This window comes from Taudactylus pleione, unplaced genomic scaffold (assembly GCF_031769625.1).
Source record: "Taudactylus pleione unplaced genomic scaffold, aTauple2 ptg000296l, whole genome shotgun sequence".
Taxonomy (NCBI): domain Eukaryota; kingdom Metazoa; phylum Chordata; class Amphibia; order Anura; family Myobatrachidae; genus Taudactylus; species Taudactylus pleione.
The window spans coordinates 12,259,656-12,274,388 of record NW_028284698.1 but is presented as its reverse complement, the minus strand read 5'-3'; the positions used below and the strand labels follow the sequence as shown (position 1 = coordinate 12,274,388).

General features: G+C 50.5%; 1 protein-coding gene across 1 annotated transcript in view; it reads right to left on the bottom strand.

Moving 5' to 3' along the window:
* Positions 1-14,192, bottom strand: part of AMMECR1 (AMMECR nuclear protein 1) — a 216,607-nt gene extending 202,415 nt beyond the window's left edge. The window contains exon 1 of the mRNA XM_088482851.1: positions 14,103-14,192. The gene's annotated coding sequence lies outside the window, so the exon portion shown is untranslated. The remainder of the gene's footprint in view (positions 1-14,102) is intronic.
* Positions 14,193-14,733: the final 541 nt, after the last annotated feature.

Sequence of the window (14,733 nt, the reverse complement as noted above, 5' to 3'; positions counted from 1 at the left end):
TGTGGGTGTGGATAGGTGAAGGGGAGCGCAGAGTGGGATGTGGATGGGAGAAGGGTAGTGCAGTGTATGGGATGTGGATGGTGAAGGGGAGCGCAGTGTGTGGGATATGTATGGGGCAGTGGTTCCCAAACTGTGCGTCACAGCTCTCTGGGGTGCCTTGGGACACTTGCAGGGGTGCCTCAGGTTGGTGATCCAGCACCAAATCAAATTCTTTATGGTCAATGTAATGTAAATATGTGGACAAACAGAAGCACAAACCTGTCCACCACTATATAACCAAACCTAAGGATGGCAGGTAAGCACAATTTACTTCACTGTACTACTTCACTACATTTTTTTTCTGAATTTCTCAATAACAAACTTTTGGCTTAGGGGTACCTTGAAAACAATGCTGATACTCTAGGGTGCCGTGGTTCAAAAAAGTTATGGAACCACTGGGAATGGGGAAGGGGAGCACAGTGTGTGGGATGTGGATAGTGGAAGGGGAGCACAATGTAGGATGTGGATGGGAGAAGGGGAACACAGTGTGTGATGTTGATAGGGGAAGGGGAGCACAGTGTAGGATATGGATGGGGAAGGGGAGCACAATGTAGGATGTGGATGGTGAAGGGGAGCGCAGTGTGTGGGATATGTATGGGGCAGTGGTTCCCAAACTGTGCGTCACAGCTCTCTGGGGTGCCTTGGGACACTTGCAGGGGTGCCTCAGGTTGGTGATCCAGCACCAAATCAAATTCTTTATGGTCAATGTAATGTAAATATGTGGACAAACAGAAGCACAAACCTGTCCACCACTATATAACCAAACCTAAGGATGGCAGGTAAGCACAATTTACTTCACTGTACTACTTCACTACATTTTTTTTCTGAATTTCTCAATAACAAACTTTTGGCTTAGGGGTACCTTGAAAACAATGCTGATACTCTAGGGTGCCGTGGTTCAAAATAGTTATGGAACCACTGGGAATGGGGAAGGGGAGCACAGTGTGTGGGATGTGGATAGTGGAAGGGGAGCACAATGTAGGATGTGGATGGGAGAAGGGGAACACAGTGTGTGATGTTGATAGGGGAAGGGAAGCAGTGTGTGGGATGTGGATAGGGGAAGGGAAGCAGTATGTGGGATGTGGTTAGGGCAAGGGGAGTGCAGTGTGTGGGATGTGGATGGGAGAAGGGGAATACAGTGTGTGATGTGGATAAGGGAAGGGGAGCACAATGTAGGATGTGGATGGGAGAAGGGGAAAACAGTGTGGGATGTGGTTAGGGCAAGGGGAGTACAGTGTGTGGAATGTGAATGCAGGCAAGTCAGTGACAGACATCTGATACATTGATGAAGTACTGTAAGTACCTGTCTAGACTTTACATTCACCTTCAATTTCTACTAGGAGAGACTTTTAGCAGCTGTTTCCTAGATTCAGCCCATTCTCCCCATGCAAATGTGTGTTTTACCATTGTCTTCTGTCTCTTACCCTGTACCAGTGACGGTTCTACGGGCTGGCAAGCAGTGCTATAGCCCGGGGCACTGCGGCATGAGGGCGTGGCCGCAGTCACCTCGCCGGCACCCTAGAACTGCCACTGATGCTATCCTTGTCCCTCGTTGATCGCCTCCCGCAGTGCCGCCATCAATATCCACCACGGCACCACACAGGCGACCCCTAGAATTGTCCGGCATCAGAATCTGTGACTGTCTTTAATAAGACAGCCACTCGTACCTTCAGAGGGTGAGCAGCACTGCCTGATGACTTAGATCTTTCAGTCAGTGGTCCGAGGAGTCATCATCAAGCAGCCACGCCCCCAACCCAGTGCTCAGCCAACGTACCATCCAGCAGCAGCCGTGGGGTGGAATTTTATGTCACTTCTATGTAAGTGCAGTACAGTAAGGGTAGCCACGACCGCCGGGGGGTAAGGCTATTTTATTTTATGCTGCGGTATTAGTTGGAGGGGAATGGTAACACAAGGGTGAAGATGAGGGAACCCTTTGTGGGATGTGTATTGGGGAATGGGATGGAGCCCTGTGTGGGTCTGAATGTTGATATGGGAAGGGGAGCGCATTGTGTGTTGTGGATGGGAGATGGGGAGCACAGTATGGGATGTAAATGGTGAAGGGGGGCGCAGCGTATAGGATGTGGATGGGAGAAGGGGAGCATAGTTTGTGAGATGTGGGTGGGAGAAAGGGAGCACAATATGGGATGTAGAAAGGGGAAGGAGAGTCCAGTGTAGGATGTGGATGGGAGACGGGGAGTGCAGTGTGTTGGATGTGGATGGGAGAAGGGTAGTGCAGTGTGTGGGATGTGGATGGGTGAAGGGGAGAGCAGAGTGGGATGTAGATGGAATCTGAATCTGTGAGAAGGGTAGTGCAGTGTGTGGGATGTGGATGGAAGAAGGGGAGCGCAATGCAGGATGTGGATGGGAGAAGGGGAATACAGTGTGTGATGTGGATAGGGGAAGGGGAGCACAATGTAGGATGTGGATTGGAGAAGGGGAAAACAGTGTGTGATGTGGATAGGGGAAGAGGAGTGCATTAAGGGTTGTGGATGGGAAATGGAGAGCACAGTATGGGATGTGGATGGGAGAAGGGGGGCACAATATGGGATGTAGAAAGGGGAAGGGGAGAGCAGTGTAGGATGGGAGAAGGGGAGTGCAGTGTGTGAGATTTGGACGGGAGAAGGGGAGTGCAGGAAGCAGTTGTCACTCTAGCTCTGGCAGCAGGCAGGGCACATAAGCATGCACCCAAAAAGGGGGGGGGTGTTCCTTGAAAAGGGGGTGTGTCTATAAGTTGCGTCCCCTTTCCATCACTCTTGGGGGCATGCCCGGCCCTTGCGGACACGCTGGGCAGCCCCCAAACGCTGCTGACAGGTAGAATAGATGCCCGGCGCAAGCGCCCAGCGTCTATTCACTGGTGGTGACTGGGTCACCGCACATTTCCCCACCCACGAGACACTGCGACCCATGGGTGGAGATGGCACCAGCAGGCTGTCTTAGCAGGGCGCTGCGTGATGAGGGCAGGGTGCTTTCTGCCTTCCTGAAGGAGGGCAGGGCGCTACAGAAGGAGGGCAGGGCGCAGCACCCCGCTAAAACAGCATAGCGGGAATGCTAGGATGCTGATAGGGGAAGGGTAGTGCAGTGTAGGATGTCGATGGGAGAAGGGGAGTGCAGTGTGTGGGATGTTGATGGAGGAAGGGGAGCGCAGAGTGGGACGTGGATGTTAGAAGGGTAGTGCAGTGTGTGGGATGTGGATGGGGGAATGGGAGTGCAGTGTGTGGGACGTGGATGGGAGAAGGGAAGCCCAGTGTGTGGGATGTGGATAGGGGAGGGGGAGCAGAGTGTAGGATGTGGATATGGGAAGGGGAGCGCAGTGTAGGACATGGATGGGAGAAGGGGAACACAGTGTGTGATGTGGATAGGGGAAGGGGAGCACAGTGTAGGATGTGGATGGGAGAAGGGGAACACCATATAGGATGTAGATGGGAAAAGGGGAGCACAGTGTGTGATGTGGTAAGGGGAAGGGGAGCACAGTGTAGGATATGGATGGGAGAAGGGGAGTACAGTGTAGGATGTGGATGGGGAATTGGAGCACAGTGTAGGATGTGGATGGGGGAAGGGGATCACAGTGTAGGATGTGGATGGGGGAAGGGGAGCACAGTGTAGGATGTGGATGGGAGAAGGGGAGCACAGTGTGGGATGTGGATGGGAGAAGGGGAGCACAGTGTGGGATGTGGATAGGGGAAGGGGAGCACAGTGTAGGATGTGGATGGGAGAAGGGGAACACCGTATAGGATGTGGATGGGAAAAGGGGAGCACAGTGTGTGATGTGGTAAGGGGAAGGGGAGCACAGTGTAGGATGTGGATGGGGAATTGGAGCACAGTGTAGGATGTGGATGGGGGAAGGGGATCACAGTGTAGGATGTGGATGGGGGAAGGGGAGCACAGTGTAGGATGTGGATGGGAGAAGGGGAGCACAGTGTGGGATGTGGATGGGGGAAGGGAAGCACAGTCTGTGGGATGTGGATAGGGGAAGGGGAGCGCATTATGGATGTGTATAGGGGAAAGGAAGTGCAGTGTGTGCGATGTGGATAGGGGAAGGGAAGCAGTGTGTGGGATATGGTTAGTGCAAGGGGAGTGCAGTGTGTGCGATGTGGATAGGGGAAAGCAAGCAGTGTGTGGGATATGGTTAGGGCAAGTGGAGTGCAGTGTGTGGGATGTGGATGGGAGAAAGAGAGCACAGTGTGGGATGTGGATAGGGGAGGGGGAGCACAGTGTAGGATGTGGATAGGGGAAGGGGAGCGCAGTGTAGGATGTGGATGGGAGAAGGGGAACACAGTGTGTGATGTGGATAGGGGAAGGGGAGCACAGTGTAGAATGTAGAAGGGAGAAGGGGAGCACAGTGTAGGATGTGGATAGCGGAAGGGGAGCACAGTGTGGGATGTGGATGGGGGAAGGGGATCACAGTGTAGGATGTGGATGGGGGAAGGGGATTACAGTGTAGGATGTGGATGGGAGAAGGGGGACACCATATAGGATGTAGATGGGAAAAGGGGAGCACAGTGTGTGATGTGGTAAGGGGAAGGGGAGCACAGTGTAGGATGTGGATGGGAGAAGGGGAGTACAGTGTAGGATGTGGATGGGAGAAGGGGAACACCGTATAGGATGTAGATGGGAAAAGGGGAGCACAGTGTGTGATGTGGTAAGGGGAAGGGGAGCACAGTGTAGGATGTGGATGGGAGAAGGGGAGTACAGTGTAGGATGTGGATGGGGAATTGGAGCACAGTGTAGGATGTGGATGGGGGAAGGGGATCACAGTGTAGGATGTGGATGGGGGAAGGGGAGCACAGTGTAGGATGTGGATGGGAGAAGGGGAGCACAGTGTGGGATGTGGATGGGAGAAGGGGAGCACAGTGTGGGATGTGGATAGGGGAAGGGGAGCACAGTGTAGGATGTGGATGGGAGAAGGGGAACACCGTATAGGATGTGGATGGGAATAGGGGAGCACAGTGTGTGATGTGGTAAGGGGAAGGGGAGCACAGTGTAGGATGTGGATGGGGAATTGGAGCACAGTGTAGGATGTGGATGGGGGAAGGGGATCACAGTGTAGGATGTGGATGGGGGAAGGGGAGCACAGTGTAGGATGTGGATGGGAGAAGGGGAGCACAGTGTGGGATGTGGATGGGGGAAGGGAAGCACAGTCTGTGGGATGTGGATAGGGGAAGGGGAGTGCATTATGGATGTGTATAGGGGAAAGGAAGTGCAGTGTGTGCGATGTGGATAGGGGAAGGGAAGCAGTGTGTGGGATATGGTTAGTGCAAGGGGAGTGCAGTGTGTGCGATGTGGATAGGGGAAGGGAAGCAGTGTGTGGGATATGGTTAGGGCAAGTGGAGTGCAGTGTGTGGGATGTGGATGGGAGAAAGAGAGCACAGTGTGGGATGTGGATAGGGGAGGGGGAGCACAGTGTAGGATGTGGATAGGGGAAGGGGAGCGCAGTGTAGGATGTGGATGGGAGAAGGGGAACACAGTGTGTGATGTGGATAGGGGAAGGGGAGCACAGTGTAGGATGTAGATGGGAGAAGGGGAGCACAGTGTAGGATGTGGATGGCGGAAGGGGAGCACAGTGTGGGATGTGGATGGGGGAAGGGGATCACAGTGTAGGATGTGGATGGGGGAAGGGGAACACAGTGTAGGAAGTGGATGGGAGAAGGGGAGCACAGTGTGGGATGTGGATGGGGGAAGGGGAGTGCAGTGTAGGATGTGGATGGGAGAAGGGGAGTACAATGTAGGATGTGGATGGGGAATTGGAGCACAGTGCTCCAATTCCCCATCCACATCCTACATTGGATGGGGGAAGGGGATCACAGTGTAGGATGTGGATGGGGAAGGGGAGCACAGTGTAGGATGTGGATGGGAGAAGGGGAGCACAGTCTGTGGGATGTGGATGGGGGAAGGGGAGGGCATTGTAGGATGTGGATGGTGGAAGGGAGCACAGTGTGGGATGTGGATAGGGGAAGGTGAGCACAGTGTAGGATGTGGATGGGAGAAGGGAAGCACAGTCTGTGGGATGTGGATAGGGGAAGGGGAGCGCATTATGGATGTGTGTTGGGGAAAGGAAGCGCAGTGTGTGCGATGTGGATGGGGGAAGGGAAGCAGTGTGTGGGATATGGTTAGGGCAAGGGGAGTGCAGTGTGTGGGATGTGGATGGGAGAAAGAGAGCACAGTGTGGGATGTGGATAGGGTAGGGGGAGCACAGTGTATGATGTGGATAGGGGAAGGGGAGTGCAGTGTAGGATGTGGATGGGAGAAGGGGAACACAGTGTGTGATGTGGATAGGGGAAGGGGAGCACAGTGTAGGATGTGGATGGGAGAAGGGGAACACAGTGTGTGATGTGGATAGGGGAAGGGGAGCACAGTGTAGGATGTAGATGGGAGAAGGGGAGCACAGTGTGTGATGTGGATTGGGGAAGGGGAGCACAGTGTAGGATGTGGATGGGAGAAGGGGAGTACAGTGTAGGATGTGGATGGGGAATTGGAGCACAGTGTAGGATGTGGATGGGGGAAGGGGATCACAGTGTAGGATGTGGATGGGGGAAGGGGAGCACAGTGTAGGATGTGGATGGGAGAAGGGGAGCGCAGTGTGGGATGTGGATGGGGGAAGGGGAGTGCAGTGTAGGATGTGGATGGTGGGAGGGAGCACAGTGTGGGATGTGGATAGGGGAAGGTGAGCACAATGTAGGATGTGGATGGGAGAAGGGAAGCACAGTCTGTGGGATGTGGATAGGGGAAGGGGAGCGCATTATGGATGTGTATAGGGGAAAGGAAGCGCATTATGGATGTGTATAGGGGAAAGGAAGCGCAGTGTGTGCGATGTGGATAGGGGAAGGGAAGCAGTGTGTGGGACATGGTTAGTGCAAGGGGAGTGGAGTGTGTGCGATGTGGAAAGGGGAAGGAAAGCAGTGTGTGGAATATGGTTAGGGCAAGGGGAGTGCAGTGTGTGGGATGTGGATGGGAGAAAGAGAGCACAGTGTGGGATGTGGATAGGGGAGGGGGAGCACAGTGTAGGATGTGGATAGGGGAAGGGGAGCGCAGTGTAGGATGTGGATGGGAGAAGGGGAACACAGTGTGTGATGTGGATAAGGGAATTGGAGCACAGTGTAGGATGTGGATGGGAGAAGAGGAGTACAGTGTAGGATGTGGATGGGGAATTGGAGCACAGTCTTGGATGTGGATGGGGGAAGGGGATCACAGTGTAGGATGTGGATGGGGGAAGGGGAGCACAGTGTAGGATGTGGATGGGAGAAGGGGAGCACAGTGTGGGATGTGGATGGGGAAAGGGGAGTGCAGTGTAGGATGTGGATGGTGGGAGGGAGCACAGTGTGGGATGTGGATAGGGGAAGGTGAGCACAGTGTAGGATGTGGATGGGAGAAGGGAAGCACAGTCTGTGGGATGTGGATAGGGGAAGGGGAGCGCATTATGGATGTGTGTTTGGGAAAGGAAGCGCAGTGTGTGCGATGTGGATGGGGGAAGGGAAGCAGTGTGTGGGATATGGTTAGGGCAAGGGGAGTGCAGTGTGTGGGATGTGGATGGGAGAAAGAGAGCACAGTGTGGGATGTGGATAGGGTAGGGGGAGCACAGTGTATGATGTAGATAGGGGAAGGGGAGTGCAGTGTAGGATGTGGATGGGAGAAGGGGAACACAGTGTGTGATGTGGATAGGGGAAGGGGAGCACAGTGTAGGATGTGGATGGGAGAAGGGGAACACAGTGTGTGATGTGGATAGGGGAAGGGGAGCACAGTGTAGGATGTAGATGGGAGAAGGGGAGCACAGTGTGTGATGTGGATTGGGGAAGGGGAGCACAGTGTAGGATGTGGATGGGAGAAGGGGAGTACAGTGTAGGATGTGGATGGGGAATTGGAGCACAGTGTAGGATGTGGATGGGGGAAGGGGATCACAGTGTAGGATGTGGATGGGGGAAGGGGAGCACAGTGTAGGATGTGGATGGGAGAAGGGGAGCACAGTGTGGGATGTGGATGGGGGAAGGGGAGTGCAGTGTAGGATGTGGATGGTGGGAGGGAGCACAGTGTGGGATGTGGATAGGGGAAGGTGAGCACAATGTAGGATGTGGATGGGAGAAGGGAAGCACAGTCTGTGGGATGTGGATAGGGGAAGGGGAGCACATTATGGATGTGTATTGGGGAAAGGAAGCGCAGTGTGTGCGATGTGGATAGGGGAAGGGAAGCAGTGTGTGGGATATGGTTAGGGCAAGGGGAGTGCAGTGTGTGGGATGTGGATGGGAGAAAGAGAGCACAGTGTGGGATGTGGATAGGGGAAGGTGAGCCCAGTGTAGGATGTGGATGGGAGAAGGGAAGCACAATCTGTGGGATGTGGATAGGGGAAGGGGAGCAGTGTGTGGGACATGGTTAGTGCAAAGGGAGTGGAGTGTGTGCGATGTGGATAGGGGAAGGGAAGCAGTGTGTGGGACATGGTTAGTGCAAGGGGAGTGGAGTGTGTGCGATGTGGAAAGGGGAAGGAAAGCAGTGTGTGGGATATGGTTAGGGCAAGGGGAGTGCAGTGTGTGGGATATGGATGGGAGAAAGAGAGCACAGTGTGTGATGTGGATAGGGGATTTGGAGCACAGTGTAGGATGTGGATGGGGGAAGGGGATCACAGTGTAGGATGTGGATGGGGGAAGGGGAGCACAGTGTAGGATGTGGATGGGAGAAGGGGAGCACAGTGTGGGATGTGGATGGGGGATGGGGAGTGCAGTTTAGGATGTGGATGGGAGAAGAGGAGTACAGTGTAGGATGTGGATGGGGAATTGGAGCACAGTGTAGGATGTGGATGGGGGAAGGGGATCACAGCGTAGGATGTGGATGGGGGAAGGGGAGCACAGTGTGGGATGTGGATGGGGGAAGGGGAGTGCAGTGTAGGATGTTGATGGTGGAAGGAAGCACAGTGTGGGATGTGGATAGGGGAAGGTGAGCACAGTGTAGGATGTGGATGGGAGAAGGGAAGCACAGTCTGTTGGATGTGGATAGGGGAAGGGGAGCGCATTATGGATGTGTATTGGGGAAAGGAAGTGCAGTGTGTGCGATGAGGATAGTGGAAGGGAAGCAGTGTGTGGGACATGGTTAGTGCAAGGGGAGTGGAGTGTGTGCGATGTGGAAAGGGGAAGGAAAGCAGTGTGTGGGATATGGTAAGGGCAAGGGGAGTGGTGTGTGGGATATGGATGGGAGAAAGAGAGCACAGTGTGGGATGTGGATAGGGGAGGGGGAGCACAGTGTAGGATGTGGATAGGGGAAGAGGAGCGCAGTGTAGGATGTGGATGGGAGAAGGGGAACACAGTGTGTGATGTGGATAGGGGAATTGGAGCACAGTGTAGGATGTGGATGGGGGAAGGGGATCACAGTGTAGGATGTGGATGGGGGAAGGGGAGCACAGTGTGGGATGTGGTTAGGGCAAGGGGAGTGCAGTGTGTGGGATGTGGATGGGAGAAAGAGAGCACAGTGTGGGATGTGGATTGGTGGAGGGGGAGCGCAGTGTGGTATGTAGATTAATATTAATATATACAGGTGTATATATTTCTAAATATATATGTTCAAATATACACTAGATAGATATACAGTTATATATGGTTAATAAATAAAGTAAATGTATATAACATACTCTATCTATCTATCTATCTATCTATCTATCTATCTATCTATCGATCTATAGTTTTCTGTCACAGTATTTTTTCATTCAGAAGCCGGGACCACTTGCTTGTGTTGTCCCCTAGCCTGAAAGTTGCCAACCAGCCCCTGGCTGCAACCAATGCAGTACACAGGTATCATGTGCATGCGCAGTGCCACCGCCGCTCATGCACCAGTCCTGGCATCTGCCAGATTCATTGTGCTAGGCCAGACCACCAGCAGCAGCAGCCCCCCTCAGGTAACAGGGCAGGAGCTGGTTACTATGTCCTTGCTAAGTTCCGCAGACAAAAGAGCACTTTGTAGACTTGCCAAAGTAAAGGAAATTATATTGAGTCCTCAAAATGAAACCTACAGACTGCCCGATTCAGATTTGGGAATAGAGTAAGTTAGAGCATGTCACTGTGTACCTGGACAAATTATGTTACGACGCAAGGGGTGTAAATACATACCTTTTTTTTACGTGTGGGGTAAATACTGGCTGCTTTTACCTGTAGCCCACAAATGCTGGTCAGCTTTATTTTTACACTGTAATATAGATTTCAGTTTGTACATTTCCTCCGAAATCTAAATCTCTCTACACATCTAACATCTGCCCCACCTGCAGTGCAACATGGTATTACTAAGGTGCACAGTTACGTTCTCTTTCTTACTCTATTCCCAAATCCGAATCAGGCCCTTAGACAAGGGAGTAGCAAGGGTGGTTCCAGTGGAGCATGAGTTCCGGGTGCTAAAATGGACAAAGGGTGCCATTCAGGGTTCCGGAATTCATGAGGCACTGCACAGTATGACAGCCTCCTGTTAGTTTTATCTAGTTTGTTTGCTCTATATCCTAAATAAGTTATGTATCTGAGATCCGTCTCTATATTTCATGCTGCCTCAAGATGCCCAGATTGCCTCCCCTCTGACCCTCCCTCCTCTGTGATCTTCTATCACCTCCCCTTTCCTGTCAGATTGATTACATTCACTTCTCACCTCTAATTCCCTCCTCTCTCTACTCTGGGATGGGGTCTTTGCCTCTGTCCACTTCTTTCTTTTTGGCTTCTGTCACCACCCCTCTCTGATCAACTCTTTGCCCCTTCCTTCTCCTTTTCTTATTTGCTGCTGTCACTGACCCTCTCCAATTGTCTTTGCCCCTCATCTCTCCTTTCTTATTGGCTTCTGTCACCACCCCTCTCTGATTGTCACTTTCCTCTCCCCTTCCCCTGTTTGATCCATCTGTTCTCATTTATTCATTGTGCTTCAATGAGTGACACATCTGAGGTAAAGTCCTAAACATCAATTATAAAGTATGAGATTAAAAAGATCTTTTAAAACCTATTAGGAGAACTGAAATAATAATAATGGTGGTAGACAGAACATGATTAGTAGTACTCACATTAATTTAGGTGCAATGTATATTTATGAAGTAGGAGCATAGCTGAGAAGGGAGCTTACCATAGGTGTTCCCACTCCAGTGATAGCTGCTTGGGGCAGTAATTGCAGTAATAAGCTGTGCACCCTGTGGAATCTCACTCTAGCACATGTATTCTGTCAATTTAAGTTAAATTATCAGAATATATCATACAATCTTCTCTATTGACTAATAACAATGATTCAAAGGAGCAAAAGTCAGATCCTAGGTGCTATACATAAATAAAGCAGTGCCAAAGGAGCTACCCCTTAATGTCAGATTCTATTCCCCCAATGGGACCTCCATGCCCCAGCATGATAATGCCACTGCTGTTTTTCTCTTCACTTCAATATTCCCACACAGGCTGGCCATACCCCACTGGCACAGGTCAGTACAGGGGAGGGGGGCGCTATGACATGCACTTTCTCCGGGTGCTATGGTTCCACACTACTCCTCTGCCCTTAGACACCTATCTATTAAAGTATTTTTTTGCAGTATGTATGTTTTGCAGAAACTACAGTTTAGTACCTATGTACTAATGACACAATGCAGGAGATTTCAAAGAAATCTCTGGCAAAGTGTTAATTAGCACTTCAGATCGCAGTCCCCATTATTATCAATGGGGACTACGATCTGACCCCTGTGTACTAAACTCCAAAAAGTTAAACTTTTTGGAGTTTACTAAAAAAAAAAAAAAAGGAATAAAGAGTGTGCACAACAGGATTATGTCAATAATTAATCTCAATATAATCATAAAATATGTAAATACACAGTACAATGCATGAAAAACATACAAATAAAATACCAATAAATTATAACATATGTAAAAGTTAATAATATCACTTGAAAAGGAAAATCTTTATCAGTCAATGGAGGAAGGAAATTATTTATGCAAATATGGAACTTCCTACCCACAACAAGAAAGAAAATAAACATTTACTTCTTTATTGAGATGACTCAAGCATATATGTGGAATCACAAATGCTCCATGTGTATTTAAGTTTCTTTTTATTCTGCTTTCTTGTTTTCACTTGTGAGCGTATCTTGTGATTTTTTTGCACTGTACACAGGGTTGCAGGGAGGGCACTGTTGCTACCCCAGGGCCCATGCATCTGGCTAACATGGTGCATGGAATGGCACCCTATGGTCAATAGCGCTGCTGCAGTGCTGCTCATAGCATCCAAAGGACATACACCATGCAGGGTGTAGAGCCACCCAGAGTGTCCGGGCAACTTTCTACTTTCTCCTGCCGACCCTGAGAGACATCACATGTTCATGGCCGTAGAAAGCTGGCACGGGTGAAGGGGGCATGGCCTATTTGTGGGAGGCGTGGCCACGGCCCCTCAGAGAAAAAACCTTTTGCTGTGCCGCAAAGTGGCGCTGCGTGCCGGGGAGGGGGGAGCTGTGACTGCCCCAGCCTGGTCCAAATCCCCACAGAGGAGACTATTGCTGCTCAGCTGCAGTGGGCAATCTCCCACTGCAGTCCAGCTGCTGATAGGTAGGGGGGAGGGGGCAGCGGAGTCGGACCCGGGCCCCCGCCAGGCCCCTCCAGTAAGCCCGGTGCCTGGGTAATTAGCACCCTCCCCACGACCCTATCAGTGCCCCTGCATGTGTTTGGGGGCGGCACAGGGCGGCAGTGAGCCCTGCTCCGGCTCTGACTGTACATGCTCTCCGGCTCTGCCTGCTAATTGCATCTACATTTGAACCTGAAGAGGCATAACTCAACTGTGAAAGCACAGTCACACATATTAAAGTTCATTTTGTGCAACTGGGCTATGAATAGTTTGATAGAAGCGTAAAAACACCTGTTTTGGGATTTATCTCTTTTAACTAGTATAGAGTTGGCGCACGTTTGCACTAATGATAATGATGCGTATCAAACCAAGCATATGGCTAAGGGGCGGGCACGATGATGGGTATCAAACCAAGCATACGGCTAAGGGACGGGCACAATGATGATGATGGGTATCAAACCAAGCATATGGCTAAGGGGTGGGCACAATGGAAAATGCTTGCAGTTCTGCATGCGGGCGTATATACACACTCTTTGTTCTGTACACGCAATGCAAGAGTTGTGTTCAGCTCTGTATCAGGCCATTTATGTTATAAATTGATTTGTTGCAAGTAGGTGACCATGGCAAAATGCTTCCCTTGGATAAATCAGTAGGTGAAGTCGTTTTTGTCATCATTTATTTCCGTTGAAGTTCTGAGAAGGCTTATGGTATCTCTGAATAGTTCCACACAGCACAGGGCCTAATTAGAAATGGAGATTGTCCCTCCGAGGCAATGCACTGGAGATTCTGGTGACACTGCTGATTCATTTGGACTGTAATCTTACATAGCAATACCAGGGAGACCTATTTCCCCTGGAGGCATAGCTGTTAAGATTTTTTTGCTGTTTTAAATGAGCATCTGCATATATCTACAGCCTGTCAGCACGTTCCCTCAGGCTTGCTGTGTGACTGTAGGGTAGCACCAGGTTACTGTACAGAGCTCCTCAGTGGGGGTCCTGTGTCTAGCACGCAGTGCTGCGTCATGCATTTCTCAGCTCACACACATCATTGTGGACCTATCTGCTCTGCTGTAAGATGAGCACGAGTAATGTCATGGTTAAAACCCAATGCAGAATAGAGAAGAGCGGGCATAGTCATTAACTATTTCTTTATGGGTTGAGTACTGATTGATGCATACACTAGTACTATGTATATAGACATCTTACTCATGTAATAGGCCTTTGTAGTACTTGCAAATGTAGATAGATAAATAGACAATCTTCAGAGCAATGTTTGAGGTACACAGCATAAAATACTGGCAGAGTGCCATGCAAATCTCAGATGTCTTTTCACCTACAAAGAAAATGCACACACAAGATGAAGGAAACAGCACTACTTACAAGTGCAGAGAAATGGAGATCAGATGACTGAGCCTGCTACGGCAGCAAAGGTAGATTGGGAAGAGATGGTCACAGAAAGCATTGCTCTCCCCACACAGATCCCATTATTAGAAAAAAAAGCTGCAGTATGAAGTGTGCTGTCCTTACCGTGCTGCAGCTGTCTACTAATCCGTGTAATGAAGACTGGTATCCCGATAAGGAGGCTCCACAGGCTGGATGTGAAAGGGAGAGACGGTTCGTGGAGCGATCAGAGGAGGGGAAGAGGGAATTCAGTAGGAAAGAGAGGATTTCACAGTACATATAGCTGTGGGTTCTTATCATGCTCCCTGCGTTTCCCTGAGCTGCATCTGCACTACAGAGGGAGAGAGAGAGTGAGAGAGAAAAATGTCCCAAAATAGCCCCGGCTGCCAATGACTTGCTGAAACCTGAGAAAGAATTGCTGAATTTAAAGATCTGGGTCGCTCTGGGTGTGTGGATTAAACTGAGGAGAAAAAGGTTGGCAGGAAACACAGGGGAACTGCACCACGTGGGTCATTGGAATAAAATACCAGTGTGAGAGGGAAGACGATGTGATCTCTGACCATTGGATGCACAATTCTGCTGCTAATGGAACTAGAAGCCCATCAAAATGTGGCCTACAAAATGTATATAACAGAATAATAGTAGAGTAAACTAATACACAAGTAGGGAAACCAGCCAGGCAGTGTTTAATGGCTGTAGGACAGAGACAATGGTTAAGGTAATATAACATGTATAGCTGAAAATATGTCTGGCTGTG